The sequence below is a fragment of the Ascaphus truei genome, unplaced genomic scaffold (genome assembly GCF_040206685.1).
Source record: "Ascaphus truei isolate aAscTru1 unplaced genomic scaffold, aAscTru1.hap1 HAP1_SCAFFOLD_2520, whole genome shotgun sequence".
NCBI lineage: Eukaryota > Metazoa > Chordata > Amphibia > Anura > Ascaphidae > Ascaphus > Ascaphus truei.
The window spans coordinates 5,329-21,310 of NW_027455451.1; the positions used below are offsets into that span (position 1 = coordinate 5,329).

The 15,982-nt window shown below is 58.9% G+C and overlaps 1 long non-coding RNA gene across 1 annotated transcript; it reads right to left on the reverse strand.

The window, feature by feature from the left end:
• Positions 1 to 3,385: 3,385 nt before the first annotated feature.
• Positions 3,386 to 15,657, reverse strand: LOC142481324 (uncharacterized). The gene is made up of 3 exons (XR_012795742.1): positions 15,544 to 15,657; positions 4,967 to 5,032; positions 3,386 to 3,446 (listed from the first exon to the last, which is right to left on the reverse strand). It is a non-coding gene; the product is annotated as an uncharacterized LOC142481324 (long non-coding RNA).
• Between the last annotated feature and the right edge of the window lie 325 nt (positions 15,658 to 15,982).

The window sequence follows — 15,982 nt, forward strand, 5'->3', positions numbered from 1 at the left end:
TTGGAGGCCTTTATCCACAGGGCGAAAGAGATGAGGAGGAGGTTCCTGTCGAGGGGATACGATGGTGCAGACCTTGATCAGGCATATCAGCATGCACTGAATATGGATAGGAATACCCTCACCAACATAGCAGCCAACAGTACCCAGATAGATACACAGGCCGAGAACACAGAAGCGCCATTCTTTATTACAAACTATAGCGAACAAGCAAACTCAATTAAAACCATCATACGCAAACATTGGGCCACACTTTCACTAGACCCTTTACTAAATAAAATGGCATGTGTGGGACCCAAAATAGTGTTCCGTAGAGCAGCTACGCTAGGGAATCTTCTGTCACCCAGTTTGCTGAAAACTACTAATACTAACCAGAATAAACTGTCTTTCTTTCCAAAATTGATTGGATCATTTAAATGTGGGCACTGTAAGATTTGTCCCAAAATGAAGAAAGTTAAACATTTCACTGATAAACTTGAAACACGGAAATATCAGATAAAAACCTTTATGTCATGTCAGACCAATTATGTCATATACTTGTTACAATGCGGATGTAAAAAACAGTATGTGGGGCTTACCAGTAGAGCCTTAAAAATTCGCATTCTAGAACACTTAAGGCTCATCAAGAATTCAGACATGACACATCCGGTCCCAATCCACTTTAACAACTGTCCATTGGGTTCTGTGGACAATTTCAGTTGTTGCGCTATAGAACATGTAGTCCTCCCCCCTCGGGGAGGGGATAGAATCAAGCTCCCACACCAAAGGGAGGCGCACTGGATCCACACATTAAACACATTACAACCCAGTGGACTTAATGTGGATTGGGATCTACGATGTTTTCTTTAAGAGATATATAAGAGTGTTATACGTGGAATGCAGATATGTACATATTATGGTCTTCTTTAGAACAGAACGTCTATTGTGTATTTCTGATTTATTCTCTGCACTGTCCCTCCCTTAGCCTTTCCCCCTCCCCTCCCCCCTCCCCCCTCTCTTTCCCTCCCTCACACTTCTCATCCCCCCCCCCCCTTCCATACCTCCCCCCCCTCCTCTTTTCCCCCCCTTCTCTCCCCCCCCCCCCTTTTACCCTTGTTTCTCTCCCTTTCCCACCTACCTTCCCTTGATTCACTGGTCTATAAGTCACAAATATGTCTAAATAAAGCATTAGGAAGCCCCTATATGTATGACTGACTAATCGGTATATAACTTGGGTTATTGTGAATCTAGTGTTGAGTATATTCCACTTGCAGTGTTTGCAACAGCTTTTTATGTTTATTCATATACCTGGAATGTGCTGCCAAATAGTCTTATCATTTTGCTACTGTGTATGTCTGAATATATAATTTAGATGCTCTCTGTGCATATAATATGTTTATAGTGAGCTGCACAGACATTAAATACTTTAAATAGCATGATATTAGCTAACAGGCATATAGCACTGAAGGGGTTAAAGTTTTAATGCCGCTTTCGCGGGCTTTTAGGTATTTAAGAGGCTGTCACCACTTCTCCCCACTCCAAGACGAAGCCCTCTGCGTAAGGGTGAAACGCGTTGAGGGGGAGATGCTGGTGTAGCCCTGGTGTGTGTCAAATAAAGTTATGTTGAACTAGTCATCCGGGAGCCTTTCATTGGACATGCGCAGTTGCGCCGCACTTCTATCCATTTTCTTTTTTTTAAAGCCTGGGTGAAAACTAAACTCGGCAAGCACAGCGCGGTCAGCACGCTCAGCGCTAGCGTGGCCGCAGCCTAAGTGATGAGTAAAATACTTTCCCGCAGCTCCTGCGCTGACTCGCTTGCTACATACAGTTGCTTGCTTGCTGGATAGCGCAGTTGTGGGGATAATAATGCCGCGGCCGTGGGTTTGATCCCCACACCGGCCATTCTGCAGCTTTCTTTGCATTTGTTCTGTGTTTTATAAAAGATTATGAGGATGTAAAAGTTTAAATTGATAAACATACCATGAATCGCTCCCTAGGGTCGTCTCAATCAGCGCTGCTCCCTTCCCCCGTTACCACATGAGAACGCTGGGAAATTAAGGGATTTATAGCAGTATAGTGAAATATTAGGAACATTTTGTATGGAGCAGAATAATTAGCACAGGGAAAATAACAAGAAAATAAAGTCCATCATAAGCACAATTATTCACATATTTAATCTACATTCTTAGGCCGCGCTTATAGTACTGGCGACGTCGGCCGAAAACAGAAGCATTGCTGCCGCGTGCACTTATAGTGACATTGTCACGTGAACAAATCAAATTGCCGGAATCCCGCACTGCCACCGCCCGGCGAAACATATCTTTCGCCGGTGGCGACGGCGTCGTCACCCGTCGTGTCGCCATCGACGGCACTATAGGCACAGCCTTAATCATTTTTTCTCTCCCTTACTGAGCCTCTCTCTCCCCATCACTGTGCCTCTCCCGCTCCCCCCTCCTGTCCACTGTCCGTCCCCCCCTCCTCTCCCCCCCCCCCTCATAGCTGGAAATTTAGCTCACGTGCAACGCCGGGTCTACACACACACACACACACACACACACACACACACACACACACACACACACACACACACACACACACACACACACACACACACACACACACACACACACACACACACGACATTGTTTATTCAGTTCTTATCCCTTAACCAGCTTCTTCACTAGTAGTTTGGTTCCAGTTCTTATATTTCTCATTATGGGCTTTTAAATGTCTGTTACATTGTATATATATATACATGTGCGCTAGCGTCCTTTGTTGCCATGGTAACAAGCATGATACACATGTGGTCCCGTGGCAACGACGCTCGTTATGAGGGGCAGACCTTGCCGTGACACGTGATGTCACAACCCGGAAGCACCGGCAACCAGATACGCGTGGTCTTACCGGCTAATTTGAGACCTCCACACAACTGGAACGGGGTCTGCTTAATAGCGTTTTGGCGCCAAGTGGGTGGGGGCGAATGTCAGTGTTACATAAATGTCTGTCTGTTATATTTGTGTAACACTGAGGGGCGATGAGACGGAAGGGCTGCCGCCCGGAAACGTTATTTGTTCCTTTCTGTCTGTAAATATACACTACGGCACGTAATATAGTGGGCGCGCTTGCTCCAGCGTGCGCGCGTGGCACTTATATATGGCTGTGGTTAGCCAGCCGTTCTATACTAGGGACGCACTAAGTGATGAGTAAAACACTTTCCCGCAGCTCCTGCGCTGACTCGCTTGCTACATACAGTTGCTTGCTTGCTGGATAGCGCAGTTGTGGGGATAATAATGCCGCGGCCGTGGGTTTGATCCCCACACCGGCCATTCTGCAGCTTTCTTTGCATTTGTTCTGTGTTTTATAAAAGGTTACGAGGATGTAAAAGTTTAAATTGATAAACATACCATGAATCGCTCCCTAGAGTCGTCTCAATCAGCGCTGCTCCCTTCCCCCGTTACCACACGAGAACGCTGGGAAATTAAGGGATTTATCTCAGTATAGTGAAATATTAGGAACATTTTGTATGGAGCAGAATAATTAGCACAGGGAAAATAACAGGAAAATAAAGCCCATCATAAGCACAATTTTTCAAATATTTAATCTACATTCTTAGGCCACGCATATAGTACTGGCGACGTCGCCCGAAAACAGAAGCATTGCCGCCGCGTGCACTTATAGTGCCCGCTACGGCGACAAAGCGACATCGCCGTTGCGGAAACTGGTAGCCGGCAAAATTAGATTTTTCAAGGGCCGTCACGTCACTTGAACAAATCAAATTGCCGGAATCCCGCACTGCCACCGCCCGGCGAAACATATCTTTCGCCGGTGGCGACGGCGTCGTCACCCGTCGTGTCGCCATCGACGGCACTATAGGCACAGCCTTAATCATTTTTTCTCTCCCTTACTGAGCCTCTCTCTCCCCCTCACTGAGCCTCTCTCTCCCCATCACTATGCCTCTCTCCCCCTCACTGAGCCTCTCTCTCCCCATCACTGTGCCTCTCCCGCTCCCCCCTCCTGTCCACTGTCCGTCCCCCCCTCCTCTCCACTGCCCCCCCCCCCTCATAGCTGGAAATTTAGCTCACGTGCAACGCCGGGTCCACACACACACACACACACACACACACACACACACACACACACACACACACACACACACACACACACACACACACACACACACACACACACACACACACACACACACACACACACACACACACACACACACACACACACACACACACACACACGACATTATTTATTCAGTTCTTATCCCTTAACCAGCTTCTTCACTAGTAGTTTGGTTCCAGTTCTTATATTTCTCATTATGGGCTTTTAAATGTTTGTTACATTGTATATATAAATGTGCGCTAGCGTCCTTTGTTGCCATGGTAACAAGCATGATACACCTGTGGTCCCGTGGCAACGACGCTCGTTATGAGGGGCAGACCTTGCCGTGACACGTGATGTCACAACCCGGAAGCACCGGCAACCAGACACGCGTGGTCTTACCGGCTAATTTGAGACCTCCACACACCTGGAACGGGGTCTGCTTAATGGCGTTTTGGCGCCAAGTGGGTGGGGGCGAATGTCAGTGTTACATAAATGTCTGTCTGTTATATTTGTGTAACACTGAGGGGCGATCAGACGGAAGGGCTGCCGCCCGGAAACGTTATTTGTTCCTTTCTGTCTGTAAATATACACTACGGCACGTAATATAGTGGGCGCGCTTGCTCTGGCGTGCGCGCGTGGCACTTATATATGGCTGTGGTTAGCCAGCCGTTCTATACTAGGTAAAACACTTTCCCGCAGCTCCTGCGCTGACTCGCTTGCTACATACAGTTGCTTGCTGGATAGCGCAGTTGTGGGGATAATAATGCCGCGGCCGTGGGTTTGATCCCCACACCGGCCATTCTGCAGCTTTCTTTGCATTTGTTCTGTGTTTTATAAAAGGTTACGAGGATGTAAAAGTTTAAATTGATAAACATACCATGAATCGCTCCCTAGAGTCGTCTCAATCAGCGCTGCTTCCTTCCCCCGTTACCACACGAGAACGCTGGGAAATTAAGGGATTTATCTCAGTATAGTGAAATATTAGGAACATTTTGTATGGAGTAGAATAATTAGCACAGGGAAAATAACAGGAAAATAAAGCCCATCATAAGCACAATTTTTCAAATATTTAATCTACATTCTTAGGCCGCGCATATAGTACTGGCGACGTCGCCCGAAAACAGAAGCATTGCCGCCACGTGCACTTATAGTGCCCGCTACGGCGACAAAGCGACGTCGCCGTTGCGGAAACTGGTAGCCAGCAAAATTAGATTTTTCAAGGGCCGTCACGTCACTTGAACAAATCAAATTGCCGGAATCCCGCACTGCCGCCGCCCGGCGAAACATAACTTTTGCCGGTGGCGACGGCGTCGTCACCCGTCGTGTCGCCATCGACGGCACTATAGGAACAGCCTTAATCATTTCTTCTCTCCCTTACTGTGCCTCTCTCCCCCTCACTGTGCCTCTCTCTCCCCATCACTGTGCCTCTCTCTCCCCATCACTGTGCCTCTCTCTCCCCATCACTGTGCCTCTCTCTCCCCATCACTGTGCCTCTCTCTCCCCATCACTGTGCCTCTCCCGCTCGCCTCACTGTGCCTCTCCCCCTCCCCTCACTGTGCCTCCCCCCGTCCCCTCACTGTGCCTCTCCCATCCCTCTCCCCCTCCCCTCACTGTGCCTCTTTTTCCCCCTCCCCTCACTGCGCACCTCTTCCCCCTCCCCTCACTGCGCCTCTCTCCCCCTCCCCTCACTGCCTCTATACCCCCTTCCCCCACTCCCCTCACTGTGCCTCTCCCCCTCCCCTTGCTGCGCCTCTCTCCTCCTCCCCTCACTGTGCCTCTCTCCTCCCTCCCCTCACTGTGCCTCTCACCCCTTCCCCTGACTGTGCCTCTATCCCCCCCTCACTGTGCCTCTATCCCCCCCTCACTGTGCCTCTATCCCCCCCTCACTGTGCCTCTATCCCCCCCTCACTGTGCCTCTATCCCCCCCTCACTGTGCCTCTCTCCTCCCTTCCCTCACTGTGCCTCTCTCCTCCCTCCCCTCACCCCCTCCCCTCACTGTGCCTCTCACCCCCCCTCCCCTCACTGTGCCTCTCCCCCCCTCACTGTGCCTCTCCCCCCTCCCCTCACTGTGCCTTTCCTCCTTCCCTCACTGTGCCTCTCTCCTCCTTCCCTCAATGTGCCTCTCTCCTCCCCTCCCCTCACTGTGCCTCTCTCCTCCCTTCCCTCACTGAGCCTCTCTCCTCCCTTCCCTCACTGAGCCTCTCTCTCTCCTCCATCCCTCACTGTGCCTCTCCCCCTTTCCTCACTCTCCCCTCCTTTCACTGTGCCTCTCTCCCCCTCACTGTGCCTCTCTCCCCTCTCCCCTCACTGTGCCTCGCTCCCCTCTCCCTGTGCCTCTCCCCTCCCCGTGCTTCTCTCCCTCCCCTCACTGTGCCTCTTTCCCCTCCCCTCCCCTCACTGTGCCTCTCTCCCCCTCCTCATTGTGCATTCCTCCCCCCTCCCCTCACTGTGCCTCTCTCTCCCCATTCCCTCACTGTGCCTCTCCCCCCTTTCCTCACTCTCCCCCTCCCCTCACTGTGCCTCTCTCCCTCCCCTCACTGTGCCTCTCTCCCCTCACTGTGCCTCTCCCCCTCCCCTCACTGTGCCTCTCTCCCTCCCCTCACTGTGCCTCTCTCCCCCTCACTGTGCCTCTCTCCCTCCCCTCACTGTGCCTCTCTCCCCTCACTGTGCCTCTCCCCCTCCCCTCACTGTGCCTCTCCCCCTCCCCTCACTGTGCCTCTCTCCCCTTCCCCTCACTGTGCCTCTCCCCCTCCCCTCACTGTGCCTCTCCCCCCTCCCCTCACTGTACCTCTCCCCTCACTGTGCCTCTCCCCCCCTCCCCTCACTGTGCTTCTCTCCCTTCTCCTCACTGTGCCTCTCTCCGCCCCTCCCCTCACTGTGCCTCTCTCCCCACCTCACTGTGCCTCTCTCCCCCCTCCCCTCACTGTGCCTCTCCCCTCCTCCCCTCACTGTGCCTCTGTCCCCCCGTCCCCTCACTGTGCCTCGCTCCCCCCTCCCCTCACTGTGCCTCTCTCCCCCACTCCCCTCACTGTGCCTCTCTCCCCCCTCCCCTCACTGTGCCTCTCTCCCCCCTTCCCTCACTGTGCCTCTCCCACCTCCCCTCACTGTGCCTCTCTCCCCTCCTTCCCCACACTGTGCCTCTCCCCCACTCCCCTCACTGTGCCTCTCTCCCCTCCCCTCACTGTGCCCCGCTCCCCTCACTTTGCCTCTCTCCCCCCCTCACTGTGCCTCTCTCCCCCCTCCCCTCACTGTGCCTCTCTCCCCCCCTCACTGTGCCTCCTCCCCCCTCCCCTCACTGCGCCTCTCTCCCCTCCCCTCACTGTGCCCCGCTCCCCTCACTTTGCCTCTCTCCCCCCCTCACTGTGCCTCTCTCCCCCCTCCCCTCACTGTGCCTCTCTCCCCCCTCACTGTGCCTCCTCCCCCCTCCCCTCACTGTGCCTCTCTCCCCTCTCCCCTCACTGTGCCTCTCTCCCCCACTCCCCTCACTGTGCCTCTCTCCCCCACTCCCCTCACTGTGCCTCTCTCCCCTCCCCTCACTGTGCCTCTCTCCCCCACTCCCCTCACTGTGCCTCTCTCCCCTCCCCTCACTGTGCCTCTCTCCCCCACTCCCCTCACTGTGCCTCTCTCCCCCACTCCCCTCACTGTGCCTCTCTCCCCCCTCCCCTCACTGTGTCTCCCCCCCCCCCTCACTGTGCCTCTCTCCCCTCACTGTGCCTCTCCCCCTCCCCTCACTGTGCCTCCCCCCCCCCCTCACTGTGCCTCTCTCCCCTCACTGTGCCTCTCCCCCTCCCCTCCCCTCACTGTGCCTCTCTCCCCTTCCCCTCACTGTGCCTCTCCCTTCCCCTCACTGTGCCTCTCCCCCCTCCCCTCACTGTGCCTCTCCCCCTCCCCTCACTGTGCCTCTCCCCCCCTCCCCTCACTGTGCCTCTCTCCCCTCCCCTCACTGTGCCTCTCCCCCCTCACTGTGCCTCTCCCCCTCCCCTCACTGTGCTTCTCTCCCTTCTCCTCACTGTGCCTCTCTCCCCTCACTGTGCCTCTCTCCGGCCCTCCCCTCACTGTGCCCCTCTCCCCCCTCCCCTCACTGTGCTTCTCTCCCTTCTCCTCACTGTGCCTCTCTCCGCCCCTCCTCTCACTGTGCCTCTCTCCCCCCCTCCCTTCACTGTGCCTCTCTCCCCTCCTCCCCTCACTGTGCCTCTGTCCCCATCCCCTCACTGTGCCTCGCTCCCCCCTCCCCTCACTGTGCCTCTCTCCCCCACTCCCCTCACTGTGCCTCTCTCCCCCCTCCCCTCACTGTGCCTCTCTCCCCCCTCCCCTCACTGTGCCTCTCTCCCCTCCTTCCCCTCACTGTGCCTCTCTCCCCCACTCCCCTCACTGTGCCTCTCTCCCCTCCCCTCACTGTGCCCCGCTCCCCTCACTTTGCCTCTCTCCCCCCTCCCCTCACTGTGCCTCTCTCCCCCCCCTCACTGTGCCTCCTCCCCCCTCCCCTCACTGTGCCTCTCTCCCCTCTCCCCTCACTGTGCCTCTCTCCCCCACTCCCCTCACTGTGCCTCTCTCCCCTCCCCTCACTGTGCCTCTCTCCCCCACTCCCCTCACTGTGCCTCTCTCCACTCCCCTCACTGTGCCTCTCTCCCCCACTCCCCTCACTGTGCCTCTCTCCCCCCTCCCCTCACTGTGTCTCTCCCCCCCCCTCACTGTGCCTCTCACCCCTCACTGTGCCTCTCCCCCTCCCCTACCCCTCACTGTGCCTCTCTCCCCTTCCCCTCACTGTGCCTCTCTCCCCGTCCCCTCACTGTGCCTCTCTCACCTTCCCCTCACTGTGCCTCTCCCCCCTTCCCCTCACTGTGCCTCTCCCCCCTCCCCTCACTGTGCCTCTCCCCCCTCCCCTCACTGTGCCTCTCCCCCCTCCCCTCACTGTGCATCTCCCCCCTCCCCTCACTGTGTCTCTCTCCCCTCCCCTCACTGTGCCTCTCCCCCTCCCCTCACTGTGCTTCTCTCCCTTCTCCTCACTGTGCCTCTCTCCCCTCTCCCCTCACTGTGCCTCTCTCCGGCCCTCCCCTCACTGTGCCTCTCTCCCCCCTCCCCTCACTGTGCTTCTCTCCCTTCTCCTCACTGTGCCTCTCTCCGCCCCTCCTCTCACTGTGCCTCTCTCCCCCCCTCCCTTCACTGTGCCTCTCTCCCCTCCTCCCCTCACTGTGCCTCTGTCCCCATCCCCTCACTGTGCCTCTGTCCCTCCGTCCCCTCACTGTGCCTCGCTCCCCCCTCCCCTCACTGTGCCTCTCTCCCCCACTCCCCTCACTGTGCCTCTCTCCCCCCTCCCCTCACTGTGCCTCTCTCCCCCTTCCCTCACTGTGCCTCTCCCCCCTCCCCTCACTGTGCCTCTCTCCCCTCCTTCCCCACACTGTGCCTCTCCCCCACTCCCCTCACTGTGCCTCTCTCCCCTCCCCTCACTGTGCCCCGCTCCCCTCACTTTGCCTCTCTCCCCCCCTCACTCTGCCTCTCTCCCCCCCCTCACTGTGCCTCTCTCCCCCCTCCCCTCACTGTGCCTCTCCCCCCCTCACTGTGCCTCCTCCCCCCTCCCCTCACTGTGCCTCCTCCCCCTCCCCTCACTGTGCCTCTCTCCCCTCTCCCCTCACTGTGCCTCTCTCCCCTCCCCTCACTGTGCCCCGCTCCCCTCACTTTGCCTCTCTCCCCCCCTCACTGTGCCTCTCTCCCCCCTCCCCTCACTGTGCCTCACTCCCCCTTCACTGTGCCTCCTCCCCCCTCACTGTGCCTCCTCCCCCCTCCCCTCACTGTGCCTCTCTCCCCTTCCCCTCACTGTGCATCTCCCTCCTCCCCTCACTGTGCCTCTCCCCCCTCCCTTCACTGTGCCTCTCTCCCCTCACTGTGCCTCTCTCCCCTCACTGTGCCTCTCTCCCCTCACTGTGCCTCTCCCCCCTCCCCTCACTGTGCTTCTCTACCTTCTCCTCACTGTGCCTCTCCAACCTCCCTCACTGTGCCTCTCTCCGCCCCTCCCCTCACTGTGCCTCTCTCCCCCCTCACTGTGCCTCTCTCCCCCCGTCCCCTCACTGTGCCTCTCTCCCCTCCTCCCCTCACTGTGCCTCTGTCCCACCCTCCCCTCACTGTGCCTCGCTCCCCCCTCCCCTCACTGTGCCTCTCTCCCCCACTCCCCTCACTGTGCCTCTCTCCCCCTCCCCTCACTGTGCCTCTTTTTCCCCCTCCCCTCACTGCGCACCTCTTCCCCTCCCCCCACTGCGCCTCTCTCCCCCTCCTCCCACTGCGCCTCTCTCCCCCTCCCCTCACTGCCTCTATACCCCCTTCCCCCAGTCCCCTCACTGTGCCTCTCCCCCCTCCCCTCGCTGCGCCTCTCTCCCCCCTCTCCTCACTGTGCCTCTATCTCCCCCCTCACTGTGCCTCTCTCCCCCCTCCCCTCACTGTGCCTCACCCCCTCCCCTCACTGTGCCTCTCCCTGTCCCCTCACTGTGCTTCTCCCCCCCTCACTGTGCCTCTCTCCTCCCTCCCCTCACTGTGCCTCTCCTCCTTCCCTCACTGTGCCTCTCTCTCCTCCTTCCCTCAATGTGCCTCTCTCCCCCCCTCCCCTCACTGTGCCTCTCTCCTCCCTTCCCTCAATCTTCCCTCCTTTCACTGTGCTTCTCCCCCCCTCACTGTGCCTCTCTCCTCCCTCGCCTCACTGTGCCTCTCCTCCTTCCCTCACTGTGCCTCTCTCTCCTCCTTCCCTCAATGTGCCTCTCTCCCCCCTTCCCTCACTGTGCCTCTATCCCCCTCACTGTGCCTCTATCCCCCCCTCACTGTGCCTCTATCCCCCCTCACTGTGCCTCTCTCCTCCCTTCCCTCACTGTGCCTCTCTCCTCCCTCCCCTCACTGTGCCTCTCACCCCCTCCCCTCACTGTGCCTCTCCCTGTCCCCTCACTGTGCTCTGCCCCCTCACTGTGCCTCTCTCCTTCCTCCCCTCACTGTGCCTCTCCTCCTTCCCTCACTGTGCCTCTCTCTCCTCCTTCCCTCAATGTGCCTCTCTCCTCCCTTCCCTCACTGAGCCTCTCTCTCCTCCATCCCCCACTGTGCCTCTCTCCCCCTCCCCTCACTGTGCCTCTCCACCCTTTCCTAACTCTTCCCTCCTTTCTCTGTGCCTCTCTCCCCCTCACTGTGTCTCTCTCCCCTCTCCCCTCACTGTGCCTCGCTCCCCTCAATATGCCTCGCTTCCCTCTCCCTGTGCCTCTCCCCTCCCCGTGCCTCTACCCCTCCCCTCCCCGTGCCTCTCCCCCTCCCCTCACTGTGCCTCTTTCCCCTCCCCTCCCCTCACTGTGCCTCTCTCCCCCTCCTCATTGTGCATTCCTCCCCCCTCCCCTCACTGTGCCTCTCTCTCCCCATTCCCTCACTGTGCCTCTCCCCCCTTTCCTCACTCTCCCCCTCCCCTCACTGTGCCTCTCTCCCTCCCCTCACTGTGCCTCTCCCCCCTCCCCTCACTTTGCCTCTCTCCCCTCCCCTCACTGTGCCTCTCTCCCCTCCCTGTGCCTCTCTCCCCTCCCCTCACTGTGCCTCTCTCCCCTTCCCCTCACTGTGCCTCTCCCTCCTCCCCTCACTGTGCCTCTCCCCCCTCCCCTCACTGTGCCTCTCTCCCCTCACTGTGCCTCTCCCCCCTCCCCTCACTGTGCTTCTCTCCCTTCTCCTCACTGTGCCTCTCCCCCCTCCCTCACTGTGCCTCTCCACCCCTCACTGTGCCTCTCTTTCCCCCCTCTGCTCACTGTGCCTCTCTCCCCTCCTCCCCTCACTTGCCTATGTACCCCCCTCCCCTCACTGTGCCTCGCTCCCCCCTCCCGTCACTATGCCTCTCTCCCCTCCTCCCCTCACTGTGCCTCTCTCCCCCTCCCCTCACTGTGCCTCTTTTTCCCCCTCCCCTCACTGCGCACCTCTTCCCCTCCCCCCACTGCGCCTCTCTCCCCCTCCTCCCACTGCGCCTCTCTCCCCCTCCCCTCACTGCCTCTATACCCCCTTCCCCCAGTCCCCTCACTGTGCCTCTCCCCCCTCCCCTCGCTGCGCCTCTCTCCCCCCTCTCCTCACTGTGCCTCTATCCCCCCTCACTGTGCCTCTCTCCCCCCTCCCCTCACTGTGCCTCTCACCCCCTCCCCTCACTGTGCCTCTCCCTGTCCCCTCACTGTGCCTCTCCCTGTCCCCTCACTGTGCTTCTCCCCCCCTCACTGTGCCTCTCTCCTCCCTCCCCTCACTGTGCCTCTCCTCCTTCCCTCACTGTGCCTCTCTCTCCTCCTTCCCTCAATGTGCCTCTCTCCCCCCCTCCCCTCACTGTGCCTCTCTCCTCCCTTCCCTCACTCTTCCCTCCTTTCACTGTGCTTCTCCCCCCCCTCACTGTGCCTCTCTCCTCCCTCCCCTCACTGTGCCTCTCCTCCTTCCCTCACTGTGCCTCTCTCTCCTCCTTCCCTCAATGTGCCTCTCTCCCCCCTTCCCTCACTGTGCCTCTATCCCCCCCTCACTGTGCCTCTATCCCCCCCTCACTGTGCCTCTATCCCCCCCTCACTGTGCCTCTATCCCCCCCTCACTGTGCCTCTATCCCCCCCTCACTGTGCCTCTATCCCCCCCTCACTGTGCCTCTCTCCTCCCTTCCCTCACTGTGCCTCTCTCCTCCCTCCCCTCACTGTGCCTCTCACCCCCTCCCCTCACTGTGCCTCTCCCTGTCCCCTCACTGTGCTCTCCCCCCTCACTGTGCCTCTCTCCTACCTCCCCTCACTGTGCCTCTCCTCCTTCCCTCACTGTGCCTCTCTCTCCTCCTTCCTCAATGTGCCTCTCTCCTCCCTTCCCTCACTGAGCCTCTCTCTCCTCCATCCCCCACTGTGCCTCTCTCCCCCTCCCCTCACTGTGCCTCTCCACCCTTTCCTAACTCTTCCCTCCTTTCTCTGTGCCTCTCTCCCCCTCACTGTGTCTCTCTCCCCTCTCCCCTCACTGTGCCTCGCTCCCCTCAATATGCCTCGCTTCCCTCTCCCTGTGCCTCTCCCCTCCCCGTGCCTCTACCCCTCCCCTCCCCGTGCCTCTCCCCCTCCCCTCACTGTGCCTCTTTCCCCTCCCCTCCCCTCACTGTGCCTCTCTCCCCCTCCTCATTGTGCATTCCTCCCCCCTCCCCTCACTGTGCCTCTCTCTCCCCATTCCCTCACTGTGCCTCTCCCCCCTTTCCTCACTCTCCCCCTCCCCTCACTGTGCCTCTCTCCCTCCCCTCACTGTGCCTCTCCCCCCTCCCCTCACTTTGCCTCTCTCCCCTCCCCTCACTGTGCCTCTCTCCCCTCCCCTCACTGTGCCTCTCTCCCCTTCCCCTCACTGTGCCTCTCCCTCCTCCCCTCACTGTGCCTCTCCCCCCTCCCCTCACTGTGCCTCTCTCCCCTCACTGTGCCTCTCCCCCCTCCCCTCACTGTGCTTCTCTCCCTTCTCCTCACTGTGCCTCTCCCCCCTCCCTCACTGTGCCTCTCCCCCCCTCACTGTGCCTCTCTTTCCCCCCTCTGCTCACTGTGCCTCTCTCCCCTCCTCCCCTCACTGTGCCTATGTACCCCCCTCCCCTCACTGTGCCTCGCTCCCCCCTCCCGTCACTATGCCTCTCTCCCCTCCTCCCCTCACTGTGCCTCTGTACCCCCCTCCCCTCACTGTGCCTCGCTCCCCCCTCCCCTCACTGTGCCTCTCTCCCCCACTCCCCTCACTGTGCCTCTCTCCCCCCTCCCCTCACTGTGCCTCTCTCCCCCCTCCCCTCACTGTGCCTCTCTCCCCCCTCCCCTCACTGTGCCTCTCTCCCCTCCTTCCCCTCACTGTGCCTCTCTCCCCCACTCCCCTCACTGTGTCTCTCTCCCCCACTCCCCTCACTGTGCCTCTCTCCCCTCCCTCACTGTGCCTCTCTCCCCTCCCCTCACTGTGCCTCTCTCCCCTCCCCTCACTGTGCCTCTCTCCCCTCCCCTCACTGTGCCTCTCTCCCCTCCCCTCAATAGTACTGCCCCTCTCCCCTCACTTTGCCTCTCTCCCCCCCCCCCTCACTGTGCCTCCTCCCTCCTCCCCTCACTGTGCCTCTCTCCCCTCTCCCCTCACTGTGCCTCTCTCCCCCACTCCCCTCACTGTGCCTCTCTCCCCCCTCCCCTCACTGTGCCTCTCTCCCCCCTCCCCTCACTGTGCCTCTCTCCCCCCTCCCCTCACTGTGTCTCTCTCCCCTCTCCCCTCACTGTGCCTCTCCCCCCCCCTCACTGTGCCTCTCTCCCCTCACTGTGCCTCTCCCCCTCCCCTCCCCTCACTGTGCCTCTCTCCCCCCCCTCCCCTCACTGTACCTCTCTCCCCTCCTCCCCTCACTGTGCTTCTGTACCCCCCTCCCCTCACTGTGCCTCGCTCCCCCTCCCCTCACTGTGCCTCTCCCCCACTCCCCTCACTGTGCCTCTCCCCCCTCCCCTCACTGTGCCTCTCTCCCCCCTCCCCTCACTGTGCCTCTCTCCCCCCTCCCCTCACTGTGCCTCTCTCCCCCCTCCCCTCACTGTGCCTCTCTCCCCTCCTTCCCCTCACTGTGCCTCTCTCCCCCACTCCCCTCACTGTGCCTCTCTCCCCTCCCCTCACTGTGCCCCTCTCCCCTCACATTGCCTCTCTCCCCCCTCCCCTCACTGTGCCTCTCTCCCCCCCCTCACTGTGCCTCCTCCCCCCTCCCCTCACTGTGCCTCTCTCCCCTCTCCCCTCACTGTGCCTCTCTCCCCCACTCCCCTCACTGTGCCTCTCTCCCTTCCCCTCACTGTGCCTCTCTCCCCCACTCCCCTCACTGTGCCTCTCTCCCCCCTCCCCTCACTGTGCCTCTCTCCCCCCTCCCCTCACTGTGCCTCTCTCCCCCCTCCCCTCACTGTGCCTCTCTCCCCCTCCTTTCACTGTGTCTCTCTCCCCTCTCCCCTCACTGTGCCTCTCCCCCCCTCACTGTGCCTCTCTCCCTCCCCTCACCTCACTGTGCCTCTCTCCCCTTCCCCTCACTGTGCCTCTCTCCCTTCCCCTCACTGTGCCTCTCCCCCCTCCCCTCATTGTGCCTCTCCCCCCTCCCCTCATTGTGCCTCTCCCCCCTCCCCTCACTGTGCCTCTCTCCCCTCCCCTCACTGTGCCTCTCTCCCTTCTCCTCACTGTGCCTCTCTCCCCTCCCCTCACTGTGCCTCTCTGCGGCCCTCCCCTCACTGTGCCTCTCTCCCCCTCCCCTCACTGTGCCTCTCTCCCCCCCCCCTCACTGTGCCTCTCTCCCCCCCCTCACTGTGCCTCTCTCCCCCTTCCCTACATACAGTTGCTTGCTTGCTGGATAGCGCAGTTGTGGGGATAATAATGCCGCGGCCGTGGGTTTGATCCCCACACCGGCCATTCTGCAGCTTTCTTTGCATTTGTTCTGTGTTTTATAAAAGGTTATGAGGATGTAAAAGTTTAAATTGATAAACATACCATGAATCGCTCCCTAGGGTCGTCTCAATCAGCGCTGCTCCCTTCCCCCGTTACCACACGAGAACGCTGGGAAATTAAGGGATCTATCTCAGTATAGTGAAATATTAGGAACATTTTGTATGGAGCAGAATAATTAGCACAATTTTTCAAATATTTAATCTACATTCTTAGGCCGCGCATATAGTACTGGCGACGTCGGCCGAAAACAGAAGCACTGCCGCCGCGTGCGCTTATATTGCGCGCTACGGCGACAAAGCGACGTCGCCGTTGCGGAAACTGGTAGCCGGCAAAATTAGATTTTTCAAGGGTCGTCACGTCACTTGAACAAATGAAATTGCCGGAATCCCGCACTGCCGCCGCCCGGCGAAACATAACTTTTGCCGGTGGCGACGGCGTCGTCACCCATCGTGTCGCCATCGACGGCACTATAGGCACAGCC